At 31.3% G+C, this 15,981-nt stretch overlaps 1 long non-coding RNA gene across 1 annotated transcript in view; it reads right to left on the bottom strand.

Moving 5' to 3' along the window:
- LOC149907526 (uncharacterized) overlaps nt 1-12,318 on the bottom strand; it is a 45,978-nt gene extending 33,660 nt beyond the window's left edge. Inside the window, exons 1-2 of the long non-coding RNA XR_016456837.1 lie at nt 12,186-12,318; nt 11,379-11,514 (exon numbers count right to left, since the gene is read on the bottom strand). This is a non-coding gene — a long non-coding RNA (uncharacterized LOC149907526). The remainder of the gene's footprint in view (nt 1-11,378; nt 11,515-12,185) is intronic.
- Between the last annotated feature and the right edge of the window lie 3,663 nt (nt 12,319-15,981).

Here is a 15,981-nt window from a genome sequence, read left to right on the forward strand (position 1 = left end):
TTCGGGTTAATGATATTTTTCTTTTATAATATTGTAAAAATTATTTTATTACATAAAGTACCTGCCTACTAAAGTATATGTGGACAAAATAATTGTATTCAATTTTCAATTAAATAAATTACATAAAAAAAAAGTTTCAATATTACTTAACTAGTTATAATAATAAGTTATATTATTTTTTATTTTTCAAAATATATGAATGCGAATAGCGGTAGTTTTTAGTCGAGAATACGGGACATTTTATTTTCATCATACCTATCCATCACGGAGTTCAAATGAATTAAATCGCGGGCGAAAACGACTCTGACGTTTTTAAGCTATATAAAAGTAACAAAAAGAAGTATTATGCTTATTAAAATTATCTTATAATGATCATGAACCTTTATTGCACTATACAATTAATAATCACATTCACGATCGAAAAATTCAACAGCACTACCTTGAAGATCTTTTAACCATTTTACCGTTTTACCCATAAAAATGGCAAATTCATTTTCAAAATACTGGCAGCATACGTTGAAGTTTTGTATTCCTTCGTATATGTAAAATTATTATTTGTATACAAAATTAAATAAGCCAAATAATCAACAGAGAACCTGTAAAACGATGTTTTATCTTTTTGTTTGTTTTCGGGAACAAATTTTACAGCGTTTTGATATCACAAGACAGCATTTTTTTACTAAAATAGCAAACCCCTTTTGACGTATTGCATGACACTAGAATCGCTATAGCACTGTTGCAGCGACGTATTTGCTTTTGATTTCGTATTTTCTTTGACAAGGGCGACGGGCGGTTGTCATGCTCCATCTGTATTTTATTTTGTAATCTAAGTATGTGATATTATTAGAAATTGTCATAGCATGCTGGCGATTTAAATTTAGAATCATTTGATTTTCGAAATTTAAAACTTTTATTTTCGAATTGTTTTGTGCCCGTGTTTAGAATTCCAAATTTGTGATTTGAATTTGGAATCATTTAATTTCTTTTCCTTTTACTGCATACCTAATACCTATTACAGATTCAAATGTGAATTAATTAATTATTTTTGCTTTAAATAAATCAAAAGTAAATGCATATATTCCAGAAATAATTTTATATTTTATTCCGTCTGGCTATTATTAAAATGTTACGTGTATTATCATTATTTGACATTTAATTCTGCTTTTATTGGATAGTTAATTAATTTGATATTATATGCATTTGCATGTCGATATTGATAAAGAAGAGTGTCGTATAACATTTTAATTTAATAAAATCTATAATGCGATCACTTGACTTTGAATGGCACTTCGTACAATTCGTTTATGAATACCTATAGTAGTTACAATACTTTACTCATATATTTTAGATTCTTCTAAAATTTTATGCGTTCAAAGTATTTATATAGATACATGTGAAATATACCTAAAACTTGTTCAATTTTATCTTGTTCCTATGATAATGCATGCAGTAGATATTATCGCGTCGTTATATTTAATGAAGTTGGCAAATATGCTAATTTTGACATTATTTATTTTACATCAGATGTGATGATGCCCCTAAATCATTCTAAGCAGCTCATTGAAGCAATAAATTATTTTAATCAGTCAATATTCAAATGTATTATTAAGTTGTTAATGACAGATAATCAAAGTTGCCTTCGTGCATTAAAAACTCTATTCACAAAGTGTTAAATCATCATAGCTCAGCTTATTAATCATTTTTCTTCAAGGCTTATCCGCACTTAAGGTGAGAAACAATTGATTACGTAGATTGACGCCTCCAGCGCGTGCGAAACCGAAAAAATAGAACACGCCAACCGTGAAGAAGCTACAAACAAAGACACAAATATCCACCACGTGCACGAATGAGAGAGATAGCTGATTACCACAGAAACGAGAGAGGTGAAAACGGAAATTGTGCAAGTGCGAACAGGATGAAACATAAAGAGAAAGATAGAAGCGAGTGAAATTAGCGTGGTAACTTTCCCTGAGCTGGTTTCGATTACGTCAGATGTTACACAAGCAGAAGATTATGATTGTATGACACTAATTTGAATGACGGTTGGAACTTGGAAGCAATCAGTTTCTTTGAACCACATTTCCGGTGATCGGAACCTGATGACCGATAAGAGGACCACGATCGATTAATTGATGATAAGCATTCAAAGGTTAGAAATGGTAAGTACGGGATGACTTGGTACATTTCGAGTTGAAAGATTTCTGCATGTTCCTTTTAGAATTGGTGCTATCTTAGATTTAGAAAAGCACTTTCACTTAACTCTAAATAAGGGTGGTGATGTTTAAAGGTATTGTCAGTCAATATTTTGGATTTATGAAAGTTGAAAGTATGTGATAAAAAGGATTGGAAAATTGAATGTAGTTGTGTCATATGCAAACTGTCACGGTAATGATACGCCTGTCATGATCGTCTTAAACTGCCTAATCGTCTTTTGATGGTCCACATTATACCGACGGTTATACAACCACAATTACATGGCCTTTCTTTCGCCATTTTTCATTGTTTTAAACTTCATATGGACATTTATTTGCGAAGATAATCTCATCATGTAATGTTGCGAAAGTGGGTCGATTCCATGAAAAATGTTATCATGTTCTTGCATTCAGCTATTGAGATTGGAGATAGACTGAAAGCGTGTAACATAATAGATGCACGATACATAATAATTCATGAGGAGTCTATTTTGAGACACGTTTAGAATAATTTAAAGACACATACATATTTAAGAGATGACCTAGAAAAAAATAAACATTAGAAACGATTAAAGAAATCCTATACGCCTAATGTCATGTAGAGAAATTGATATAACCTAAATGACTTTTTAATTGATGAATAATTATAAAACTAAATGATACTCGTGAATATTATTTTCTTAATAGGTAGGTACATTGAATCTAATATACTTTGTCTAATTTACAAAAATACGTTTTTTCTCGATACGCTTACGTATTCTCTTTTTCTCTATTTCGTGAACTATTTTCAATTTGACCTTTTAAAGTTTATCATAAATATTTCCATTTCATGCACAAAGTGGATCGTCGTTTCGTTGTACTTACCTACTTATATCAAAAAATTCACGTCAGATTCTCTATGGCAGAACTCAATCCAAATTATTTTTTTTTTGATACAGTATATTTTTGTCATTGCTTTATGCCCTAACATTAATGTATTCATCATCGCATTACACATGTTATCAAAACTCACAGCAAATAGCGCATTAATCTCATTCGAATCTAATTCGTAAGTATCTATCAAAGTACGGATTATTGTCCTAGTTCTACATGATATTTCATTTAGATATTATACATCTCTTCGCGCTCTAGTGCAGAAGTACAATGCTATACTGTTACACACCCATACAGGTTTGCATGTGTGCGTTTATGAATGCAAGCATTCACTACTTCGCTTGTGTGAGCTAAAAAGATAGGTCTGTTGCTTTAGTTTTATGTTAGTCAAAACTATTTCTGTGATGCTTTGGAAGGGCCTTCGAACTTTTCGAAAGTAACTTACTAAAGGTTAATTTTGTGTGTCGATAAATTTCAATGAATTTTAGAAGAGGAAATTTTTAAAGAACAAAAAGATGCAGGAAACAGGAAGAATAAGGACGAATGGAAGGAAAGAAGCAAAATATGGATAAGAAACAAGTTGGAAATTTTGTATTGGGCAGTTGCAGGATAACCTGAAGTTCACAATACTAAGGAAATAAAGCCTAGTTTGGTTTATTTCACAAAATTATTTGTCAATTTAGGCATTATAAGCATTGAATACTATTAAAAACAAATAACATTAGAACACAAAAATAAAAACTACCACCCATTTATCTCACAAAGCCCAATTCATAAACATCTTGTATTTAAACAAACACAAGCACATTTACATATTAACATGTGTGCGTGTACAATCTACACACGTCCGTGCGCGTGCGCATGTGTGCGTGCGGCAATCACAATGAAAGTACTAGTTGCAGGGATTTGGGTCACAGCACCAACTTTGATTATAAAGATTACGAGTACCGTGTGAATCATCGCACATCTTCGGTCCTATTTATTACGAGATAAATGTTCTGTTTATGTGTTGCTGAAGCATTTAAGCGAATTTAGATAAATTATTTTGGAAGCTTTGGAGTATGCTATTTATATGTAGCGTAGGTCATGATTACGAATGATGTGGGGGAATTTTTGTAGGATATGATTTAAAAATATTGAATATCGATTAATTTTTATGTATTTACTTATAGTAACCCTTGAAGTTTCTTGGAAGAGCTGGAATTATTTCAAGAGTAAAAATTAGTCAGATATTTCAGTATAGATTGCCTTCAAGTAAAATTTTTAATTAGAGTCATTGCTCCAGTATGTGATAAAAAGCGAAACCTTGATAGTGCAAGTATATTATTTTTTGTACATTTCGCATATATACCAAACCTGTGAAGGAAAATCGTGAGGAAACCGGTATGTCCTAGAGGCTAGAAGTGAATTTAATTGCATGTCAGAACGAATGCATGGATCCTTATATGGCTTGAATCTGTCGTGGATCCCGGATACTAGAAAAAACATTAATGAACTACATTAACAATTTTTTATCCTAGTTGATAATGGTCACTTTTTCATTTTTTTTTTCATCCTTTAAGCATCAGCCTTTTGGATCAATAAAATCAATTTAAGCATTGTAATGCATATATATTTCAAGTCTTAGATTAGACAGGAATAGACTAAGTGGGTTACCCAAATTTCATGATGACCAAGACCGCTCTAACAAAAGTGTTACGACGAAGAAGAAGAAGACTGAGTAGAGCATTACACTATTTAATTATAGCTTCTGTAATTGAAATGGTTGCCAGAATTGTACGATTTCGACATAAATGTAGTTACTTTCATGATGCTTAGATTTATATTTGATCAGAACCCTATTTTTTAATCTATACTAATTTTATAAAGAGGAAAGGTTTGTATGTATGTATGTATGTATGGTTTTCACGCATAAACTACTGGACCGATTTTGATGAAATTTGGAACAGATAATCTTTAGACCCTTAGAAAGAACATAGGCGCGAAATATGTGGCACGGGCAAAGCCGAGGCGGACCGATAGTGTTATACAATTCTTAACATTTAAATATTCCAAACGTTTAAGAAGTCCTCTAACATTGGGGATACCAAGCCATTCTATTTCTGCCCTATAATTCAACCAAATTGGCCATGTTTTAAATCTTGACAATACACAAAACAATGCGGACAATATTGGCAAATAAATTATTATAGAGTAAAAACTTGATTTGTATTAACAGCAATAGGTATTGAAAATAACATTAACAGTTTTTACGTGTAAATATTTAAACACATAGTGTTTATTTTATTTGTTCATAGACACAAGTAGAATGTGTGAAGGCCAATAGTCATGGTCATATTGATAACATGGATCTTTTTATTTATTTATCTCTACGTAAGGTATGTCAGTTTTTTGTTCGTTTTATTAGCGTTATGTTTGTACTTTTATTGTTTGCTTGCTAGTTATTAATATTGAGTTGAATTTGACTCGAAGGACCAAGTGATTCGATATGTCAATTATTACACATTGCCTAAGAGTACAAATAGTCCTACTAATATTATAAATGTAAAAGTTTGTGAGAATGTCTGTGTGTGTGTGTTTGTTACTCTTTCACGCAAATTCTACTGAACCGATTACAATGAAATTTAGCACACATATAGAGGGTAACTTGGATTAACACATAAGTTTTTATCCCGGAAATCCCACGGGAACGGGAACTATGCAGGTTTTCCTTTGAAAACGCGGGCGAAGCCGAACGAATAGAGGTTCATCGTCGTTTTAAACTGAAAACAAATTGAATAACATTTAAACATTGTTAAGTCAAATGAATAGATTGATAATGGAGTTAAAATCGTGTTATTTAGATTGAATTACAGTTTGAATCATGTTTGGAACTAAATAGTTTACGGCACCTTTCTAATAGTCTCAAAAAAGGGCCCTTTAGCAAGCTTATAAATACTGTAGTTACCACATTATTACTCACAAACTTTACGTTCATTGCAAGATCATTTACAAGTCTTTTTTTTTGTAATGCTATTTTCTGAGCAGCAGAAACCACTAATTATCGTACAAATTATCTGTCACAAAACAAAATCACAAAAAGGGCTCTGTACTCTGTAGTTCAATCTTATACCACATCGTAAAAAAACTTTCTCTCTTATAGTAGGATTTAGTTTTTGTAATGCCATTTTTATTCAGATAACTATTATTTTACCAAACTTCTTCAACAACTGACTTAGACAAATGGTAATGTAAGTGAAATATCACATATAGGGCTCTCTTGTTTAATCTTAACACATAACGTTGCACACAAAGCTTTCGCTTTCATAATTAGATGATTTACAAACGATATTTTATCAACGCTCTCCTGTTGCATTAGATAGCATTTATCGTACCAATCTGCTGTCACAACAAACATATACAGCAGGCAATGTATATATAAAAATATCTAAGTACTTCAATCTTTTACAGTTACCACATCCTTACAAACTTTCGCGTTCACAGTTAGATGATTTACAAACGATACTTTACTAACGCTCTCCTGTTGCATAGATAGCACTTATCGTACTAACTACCAATCTGCTGTCACAACAAACATATACAGCAGGCAATGTATATATAAAAATCTCTAGTTGAATCTTTTACAGTTACAACTTCCTTACAAACTTTCGCGTTTATAGTAAGATGATTTATAAACGATATTTTATCCACGCTCTCCTGTTGCATTAGATAGCATTTATCGTACCAATCTACTGTCACAACTGACATAAACAAAAGGTAAGGTACATGAAACAACCGAATTGGGTCAGTCTCCCCTTTAGCGACAGTTGGCGCAACGCAGTTTCGACACAGTCTACTTTCCTTTCCACTTCATTTTCATAACTCAAGCCTTATCTTGTAAAAATAAATAGGTGTGGACTATTTACGTAAGCTTGGGCTAGAGATTTGTATCTTCAGTTTATAATTTAGATGTCGGTTCGCTGCGGGATGAAGGTTTATGAAAGTTGATATTTGATTTCATAATCTTTGATATATGAAGCTGAATATTCAAATGTTTAAGTATAATATTAAAAGCAGCACATGAAAACTTTTAAGGGATCACTGTGCGTTCAAGACGTGTGTTGTTTTATACACAATATATTTTAGGTGAGATTTCATTTAAACCTATATTTTAGTGCTATAACAATCTTATCTTAATACTATTATAAAGGCAAAAGTTTGTAAGGATGTATGTATGTATGGATGTATGGATGTTTGTTACTCTTTCACGTAAAAACTTCTGAACCGATTACAATGAAATTTAGCACACATATATAGGGTAACTTGGATTAACACATAGGATAGGTTTTATCCCGGAAATCCCACGGGAACAGGAACTATGCGGGTTTTCCTTTGAAAACGCGGGTGAAGCCGCGGGCGGAAATCTAGTAAGATAATAATTTTACTTAATTTTTCAATCACCTATATTAATTATCATATTATGAATCTACAAGAGAAGATATAAACTACTTTGTTAAGTACCAGTCTAATGTATTGTATAACACAGTATAAATTCCTTACATTGAATATGTATAATTTACATATGTAACTTGTGTATCAGGTAATTATAAAAAATAAAGTATATAAATAATAAAATAACAATACGACTAACAACCACGAAATTACGCGGCAGCTTTATTATGATTTATATCAAAGCATAATAACATAAGACTAGCATATAATTATGAAGACAAATGCAGTATATATTTTATATAGGGAAATGATTATAATCGATAGAGACGTGTGAATGTACCGGTTTTACACGCTGCCATATATGTGTATATTGTTAATCATAAAATCATACTGTTAATAATTATTTACTTCATAAAATATCGTTGTTGAAGAAAATAAAATGTGTTAAAGTTTATTTAATAGTAAAAATATCGCTTCGACAATTTAATAAATGATTTTGTTTAGTTATCTTAAATAATTTATGCGTAATATTTTTACCTACTTCTATTTCTATCATGACAATTCTTATATATTATGTAGTAAATACCTACATATTATAAGGAATTATTTTTCTCCTGCTCGTTTATTATTTTATTTCTAGCAAAATAAACGAATTGAATTCTTGTCATATTAAATCTCGTAATTTGTTAAAACTTTATTAAGCAGATACCACAAATGTATAATTAACTTGATAGTCCAATAAGTTTTGATGTCCTTAAATCTAATGATCGAATTATCGTCCTATTATTCCATGAATGCGGGTAGATAGTTCAAGGCTGATATAAAAACGAAAGCGTATACTTATAAAGCGTATAACTATAAAGAAAAGTAGGGGTCGATACGTTGTAGTCAGGTAGCGCACGTGTGCTTTTGTGCAACTTTCTAAAGGGAATCCAATATGGGAAGGGAGGTGCGTTTTTTGTGACGAATCGTGAATTATTCGCGTGTAGAATCTCTAGTAATTTTAAAGCGAACTTAACTGTGTTTATCTATTAAGTGTAGAGTTTGATGATATTTGGTGTAATACATTGAGAAAGGATATAATGCTGCTTTTTGTCACAAAAAAACCAAAGTTGAAGGTACTGAAATGAGAGATCGAAAAATATTTGGATATTATTAGGATGTAAAAAGAACTTAAGTTTTCTATTCAGTTTAGATAGGTATACGATTCAGCTGTTTTGGGCATTATCTATTATATATTATATCTTATAGATTTTTATGCTAATAACCAACTTTGAACATACAATATTTCAAGGTCTAATTCTCTTTATTGAATTTAAATTTAATGCGTCTCATCTATAATTATATAAGTCTCAATATAATTATGCATATCGATGAAATGCACACATAAACACTGCGTTTATATTATGTATGATTTTATAACTGCTATCAATTATATTGTATAAAATGTATTCGTAATTTCAATACGTTTCATTAATAATTTTATGTTTGATAACCTTTTATTAATATACAATTATTTTCGTACTAGATATAAGCAATTAAATCCACATACATTTAAACAACTATGACATAATTACCTCTTCCTCATATTTCTTATAATCGAAACATAATATTCATTTATACTTAGATAATATTGTATACTAGCGACCCGACCCGGCTTCGCACGGGTGCAATGCTGATACTAAATACACTACAGAAAAACTGTGAACGTTGTACATATATAAAAACATAGCGGCCCGTTCCGGCTTCGCACGGGTATAAAATAGATAGCCGGGCGGCCGGCCGGTACCGCCGCAAACGCTACGTCCCGCAATTTTTAAATCTGTAATATCTTCGAAAATATTCACTTAAATCATACGGTGTAAAGGGCTATATAGATCTATATTAAATGAACAATGTATTTAAGTTATTTAATTGGTTAAGGATTAATGCTGTATTGGTAAAAATCGCATCGAAAATTAGCCATTATTTGTCGTAAAAAGTAAATGACAAAAAAAAGTTATTGTGGGTTATCCATAAGAGATAGACATATACCATCGCGGACTTTTCTGTAGACCTTTTCAATGTGTATAATACTTAGTACATTATTTTGATAAAACTCGTAGGGTTCAGCCTGCGTTTGCAATGTAAGCGGAAAAAATGTATTTTTTTACGACATCACATTAGAAACCTCAAAAATAACAGTACTTCTCCACTATTTAATGGATGTTATTATACATATAAACCTTCCTCTTGAATCACTCTATCTATTAAAAAAAACCGCATCAAAATCCGTTGCGTAGTTTCAAAGATTTAAGCGTACAAAGGGACATAGGGACATAGGGACATAGGGACAGGGAAAGCGACTTTGTTTTATACTATGTAGTGATTGTGTGTATTTCTATACGTATACATTATACGTGTATAATGTAATACAAGCTGGATCCCATGACTTTACTTTTGTTGTTTCCGGTCAAAAAGTAGCTCAAAGCTTTTAAGCTCTAGATAGATTGTATCTATGACTGTACCAAATTTCATGCAAAACCGATCAGCTGATTTGTGTAAACGGGTATCTAACTAACATACCTACATCTATCCTCAAAAACTATCATATTAATATCTTTAATAGGAATTATTTTACGGATTCATTTTTTGTCACGAATACGTTATCTCTTAAAAGTAGAGTCTTTTCTGTATAGTAAACGTATATAATATAATTATACCAAATCACGTATAGAGAAAGCTCTAACTCAGAATCCAAAATTTTAAATGCATTGTGACCTCATAAGTATAAAATGTCACTATCAAAAGGATCGGGATGTTTTGTCCTCGCCTACCTGGAGCCATTGTGTTTGGTGAAAGTATGTGAAAGATTACCTTGGTTTTACCCTCGAGAGTTTACACACTGTGTGTGATATCGGTAAGTTGGAAGACTTTATATTTTGGGAAAATAAAGGAAGTGTTTGGAGATTTATGAGTAACTAGGTTTCCGCCCGCGGCTTCGCCCGCGCAGTCAAAGAAAAACCCGCATAGTTCCCGTTCCCGTGGGATTTCCGGGATTGCGTCATTTTCCCGGGATAAAAAGTAGCCTATGTCCTTTCTCGGGTATCAAAATATCTCCATACCAAATTTCATGAAAATCGGTTCAGTAGTTTAGGCGTGATTGAGTAACAGACAGACAGACAGAGTTACTTTCGCATTTATAATATTAGTATGGATTTAGGTATGCTCAATAGTTCTCTCTCACTCTAAAATCTAAAGGTATATTTTTTGAGCAAAATAGTAGTATATTTAGAGGAGTAATTCTCGTTACTTTGAATGTAGGAAATATAGAGCCATGTCTTATTTTTTTATTTGAATAAAAGACGTCTGTTAAAATTATTTCTAGGATATTTTAAAAGATACCTATGTTATATTTATTATACTTTCCGAGAAATAGAAGCGACATAGGGTATTTTTTTATGTCAACCCAGACGAAACTGGAGCAACCTGCTAGTGCTCCATATGAAAAGTCTATAATTAATCTCTCAGAGATGTCGAGTTACAAAATATATAGGGACATATATTTCTAAATATAAATTAAAAACAACTATATAAAGAATTATCGAAAGACACAGTGAGTAAACCACCAAAATAGATCAGCCATCAGTTTTTATAAACACACGTCCTACCAACACAATAGATAAAAAGTTCTATAGAAAAAAATTATAAATTGCAGGTTATGCTTATAGCTACGTGATCGTTGAAAAAATGCTATAGAAATATTGTGAATTTAATTTTTTGAGATTACGTTCGGTATATTCTTGTTTGCTATTCTTTGGTTCTTGCAGATTTTTTTTTATTTTATACTCATCGGATAATGGAAAAAAAGTCGCTACTTTTAGAGTATACGAAAATACGTACCTATGCGTTTTTTGAAGTGAAACTTCTTTATCGGGGTTGGAAAAAAATTTAGTGTAACATTTTTTCGTTACGCGTGACATTTTTCCGTTACGCGCCATCTTTTTCTTATCCCTACCACGCGTGATTCGACGTATTTCTGTAATGGTGCAAATAGTAAATTATTTTTTGAAAAATAACGTCATACAGAAGTTTCACTTCTTACGTGTGTACACTAGTAGTTACACACACAAATTTTTTATTTTATTTCGTTTTAGTTAGTCTAGATGGAAGTGGATAAAAATTGGTGGATAAACCTAGATTTATGTTTTACTAGCGGTCCGCCCCGGCTTCGCCCGTGGTAGGTACATATTTCGCAATAAAAAGTAGCCTATGTCCTTTCTCGGGTATCAAAATATCTCCATACCAAATTTCATGCAAATTGGTTCAGTAGTTTAGGCGTAATTGAGTAACAGACAGAGTTACTTTCGCATTTATAATATTAGTGTGGATTTTCTGTGATCGATGCCATGTCGATTGTTGAAACTTGATAGTAGTAACAGTCAGATGTATATAAACATTTTAACTTTTGTGATCTATGATTTCTCATAACCGCTTTCATATTTAAAACAGTTAATTTATCTAATCATTTATGTATAGTAAGGTATAGGTTAATGAGAAATGAGCTAAACAATCACGTCAAAATTATTTAAACAAACTTTTTAATACAATAAAATGGTAATTTTCTAATAAATTAATCTGTAGTCTAATGTACAAATGGAAATTAAAATAATATAAGAAAGTCAAATAATACATGATATATTTACTTACATAGACGATAATCACTTTTCACTAAGATCATGCGAACATTTCAGAAGAAAAACTGTCGCTCATCATTCATCATAGAAAGTGCTAAATGCTAATACAATATTGACTCTTATTGCTAAGAATATAAGGGCTATATCAATAATATGACGTATATATCTTTCACTGGTTAATTGAAGTCATCGAATCGCACACGCAAAGTAAAATTGAAAGAAAGTTATAGTGCAGTAAAAAACGAAGAGCATTTGTTTTGTATTGCCGTCCTGCTTTGGCAGACACATGGTCGTATAACGCTCTCTCGCTCTAAAGAAAGTGTGCGTAGCTCTTACGTCATAGTAGTATATGTTTGGAGACAGATAAAACGTTGTATTGGAGGAATTTCCGAGTTATATTTACTTTACTAAGTAAAATATTTATAATTAGAATCCATATGTATAACATATTTTATGGAAATTAAAGAAACGCAACAATATTTGCCTTGTTGCTCTGTAGAATATGTTTCGAGTCGGTTTTGATAAAAATAATTTAAACAATTTAAATTTTTAATGCTATATTTATTAATATCGAATTGTTACTTTTACAATAATTTTCTATTTCATTAATCATAAATCATAATATTCGATAAAAAGTGTTTCATCTTTTATTTTATCTATACTATTATTGAGAGTGAGAGTGATAAGTGACGTCAAAATGGATCGTATTGAATGAGACAGATATATGAAGTGCACACAAAAGAAAGGGACACAAGATGATAGTGTGGGAATGCGTGCAGGTAACGATGCAATGATACTTTCGTTTTGGATTGGGCCATCGTTGTGGTTCTAAATATTACCCTAGTTCAAAAAAGATGGATATTGTTTTCATTATTACGATGTTATTATATTTGTATAACGAATTTTATACACACAGAGCTTAATTTGTTAAGCAATAAAACTTACTTTATTTGTAAAGTAAGTTTTAATTGATCATTTTAATGCAAAATACCTATCTTATAGTCTAAGTTATGTATGTTAACATAGTTTTAATAAGGCAATAATTATTGTTCACTCAGCAATATCAAAGCTTTCTACTTTTGAGTACTGAAAGGATGTTGTTACTGTTTAGTGTTTAGTTATACACTAAGTTACATAGATACTTACGGTTTATGGAACACATCTAACATAATAAACTCTCTCTATGCTGTCTAATGTCACCATACTGCAACTTTAAACAATTTTATCAATAGCATCGCTAAACTACAAACTAAAACTGTATAAATAGATTAATCATTATTGTGTTCAATTATTTAAATATAAACAAAATCCCACTTTTAATTAATGATAAGTTAAATAATAATTAAAAAAATAGCTTAACCATAACACTGCACCGATCCGAGCAACGGTAGCAAAAAAGGCCGAAGAAAGTAAAAGCCTGCATTCGTGGGTGTTTTTATGAAGAAAGAACCTTTTATAGTCGAACAATATATTGAACAATAGTTGCGTAACATATGGTTGGAATGTTAGTCTACATTTTATTATTATTCTTTTGAAAGGTGAGAATGCTTATCTTTCTTTAGAAATGTTGATTTTGATGAGCAAAATTAATGAACCTTTTGTAGATAGATATGAAATTGACATCTACTCTGTTTCTTCTTCATTATGACCCAAGGATATTATAAATGCCGGATAAAAGGATATTATAAATAAAATTAAAAAAAAATAACCGTTTCACCCGCATTGCTCCGATTCTGTTGTTCTTATCGTGATGATATTATAGCCTATAGCCTTATTCGATGAATGGGCTATCTAACACCGAAAGAATTTTTCAAATCGGACCACTAGTTCCTGAGATTAGCGCGTTCAAACAAACAAACAAACAAACTCTTCAGCTTTATAATATTAGTATAGATTAAACATGGTAATTAATAACAAATTAATATTCATTATACCTACCCGTATTATTATCCGTTTTAAAGATTATTTTTGAGCATTATCATCATAATTCATACTAGCTTTCCACCCGCAGCTTCGCCCGCGCAGTCAAAGAAAAACCCGCATAGTTCCCGTTCCCGTGGGATTTCCGGGATAAAAACTTATCCTATTTCCCGGGATAAAAAGTAGCCTATGTCCTTTCTCGGGTATCAAAATATCTCTATACCAAATTTCATGCAAATTGGTTCAGTAGTTAAGGCGTGATTGAGTAACAGACAGACAGACAGAGTTACTTTCGCATTTATAATATTAGTATGGATTAGTATCTCTCTGCTAAGAACGGGACATCGCATACGTTATAGTAGAGTCTTATTGGTCGATTATAAACCTAAAAGAATTACATTGCTTTTATTCGAAATAAAATAGTTCTAAAAAATAAGAAAAAGTTTTATTTATGACTAACTTCAGCCCTCTTCAATATTAAAGCAGTTCTCTTATTTATTCATTTTAATAGTCTATCTCTGTGGGAAAGTTCAAACAGATTCGATTAGCAGATTGCTGAGAAAATGTAACAAAATATACCATTACAAACTCTATTTTCTAATAAGATCATAATATCGTGTGTTCTAATATATTTATTTTAGGGCCGATTTTTCAATGCTTGGATAAAACTTATCCGTCCAATAAAGTATTACACGAAAATATTAAAATGTCACGTAAACTGTCAAATACGGGCAATAAGAATACGTTTTTAAAATGGTAGTTTTATACATTATTCGACGAATAAGTTTTATCCAAGCATTGAAAAATCGGCCCTTATTCCAATATTTTTACAAAAATGTTTATATGTTAAAAGATATGCATGCCTATTCAATGATAAAATATGTTACTTTGAGTACCAACTAAATAAAAAATAAACAGCGAAAGGAAATTTTTATTTTAGCATTTTGCAAATCAAGCAGTAACTTTAATTAAAAAGTATTTGTTTCTATTTTGCACATATAAAATATCAATCTATAATCAACAAAGGTTTATAATCCATACTAATATTATAAATGCGAAAGTAACTCTGTCTGTCTGTCTGTTACTCAATCACGCCTTAACTACTGAACCAATTTGCATGAAATTTGGTATAGAGATATTTTGATACCCGAGAAAGGACATAGGCTACTTTTTATCCCGGGAAATAGGATAGGTTTTATCCCGGAAATCCCACGGGAACTGGAACTATACGGGTTTTTCTTTGACTGCGCGGGCGAAGCTGCGGGTGGAAAGCTAGTTTACCCATAGGTATAATATTAAGCTTCAAATATATGTCTATATAGAAAGTAAACGAACCAAGGTCGGTAGAGTCATCTCTATGCACTTTGAGACAATGCAATGACCCGGCTGTCCTTTGACGTTCTCCTTGCAACATCCTAGCTATTAAAATAACACGCTTTTGAATATTGTTTTTGACGGGTTTAAAACGGGTTCTTTTGGTGTATTTAACGTGTGAATATGGAAAAATATTCATGTAATTTAACCGCGTTTTTTATATTAATAAGTTGTTGGTTTGTAAGTGAGCATTTTTTTTAAATATAAATTTTATGAAGATTTTCTTACTTATAAATATACACATGCAAACAATCTAAAGCAGTAGTTTGTAGTATTTAAATTGAAATATTAACGAAAAATGGCAAAACAGACTAAAAATGTTTTTTATTAAATTTAAGTAAACGAATATCATAAAAAAATTTCCACACACATTTCTACACTGACCCCAAAACCAATCTATCTATCCATAGATAAAATCACATCAATTCCGACCTTATGTTCAGGGGATGACCTATATACGAACAAAGAGGGTCTATACACACGTGCGCTTCTAGGTCATGCGCTATGCGTTATCT

The sequence above is a fragment of the Colias eurytheme genome, chromosome 6 (genome assembly GCF_061535395.1).
Source record: "Colias eurytheme isolate Ceu_HAF_F1 chromosome 6, ilColEury1 Martin Lab GWU primary, whole genome shotgun sequence".
NCBI classification, from domain to species: Eukaryota; Metazoa; Arthropoda; class Insecta; order Lepidoptera; family Pieridae; genus Colias; species Colias eurytheme.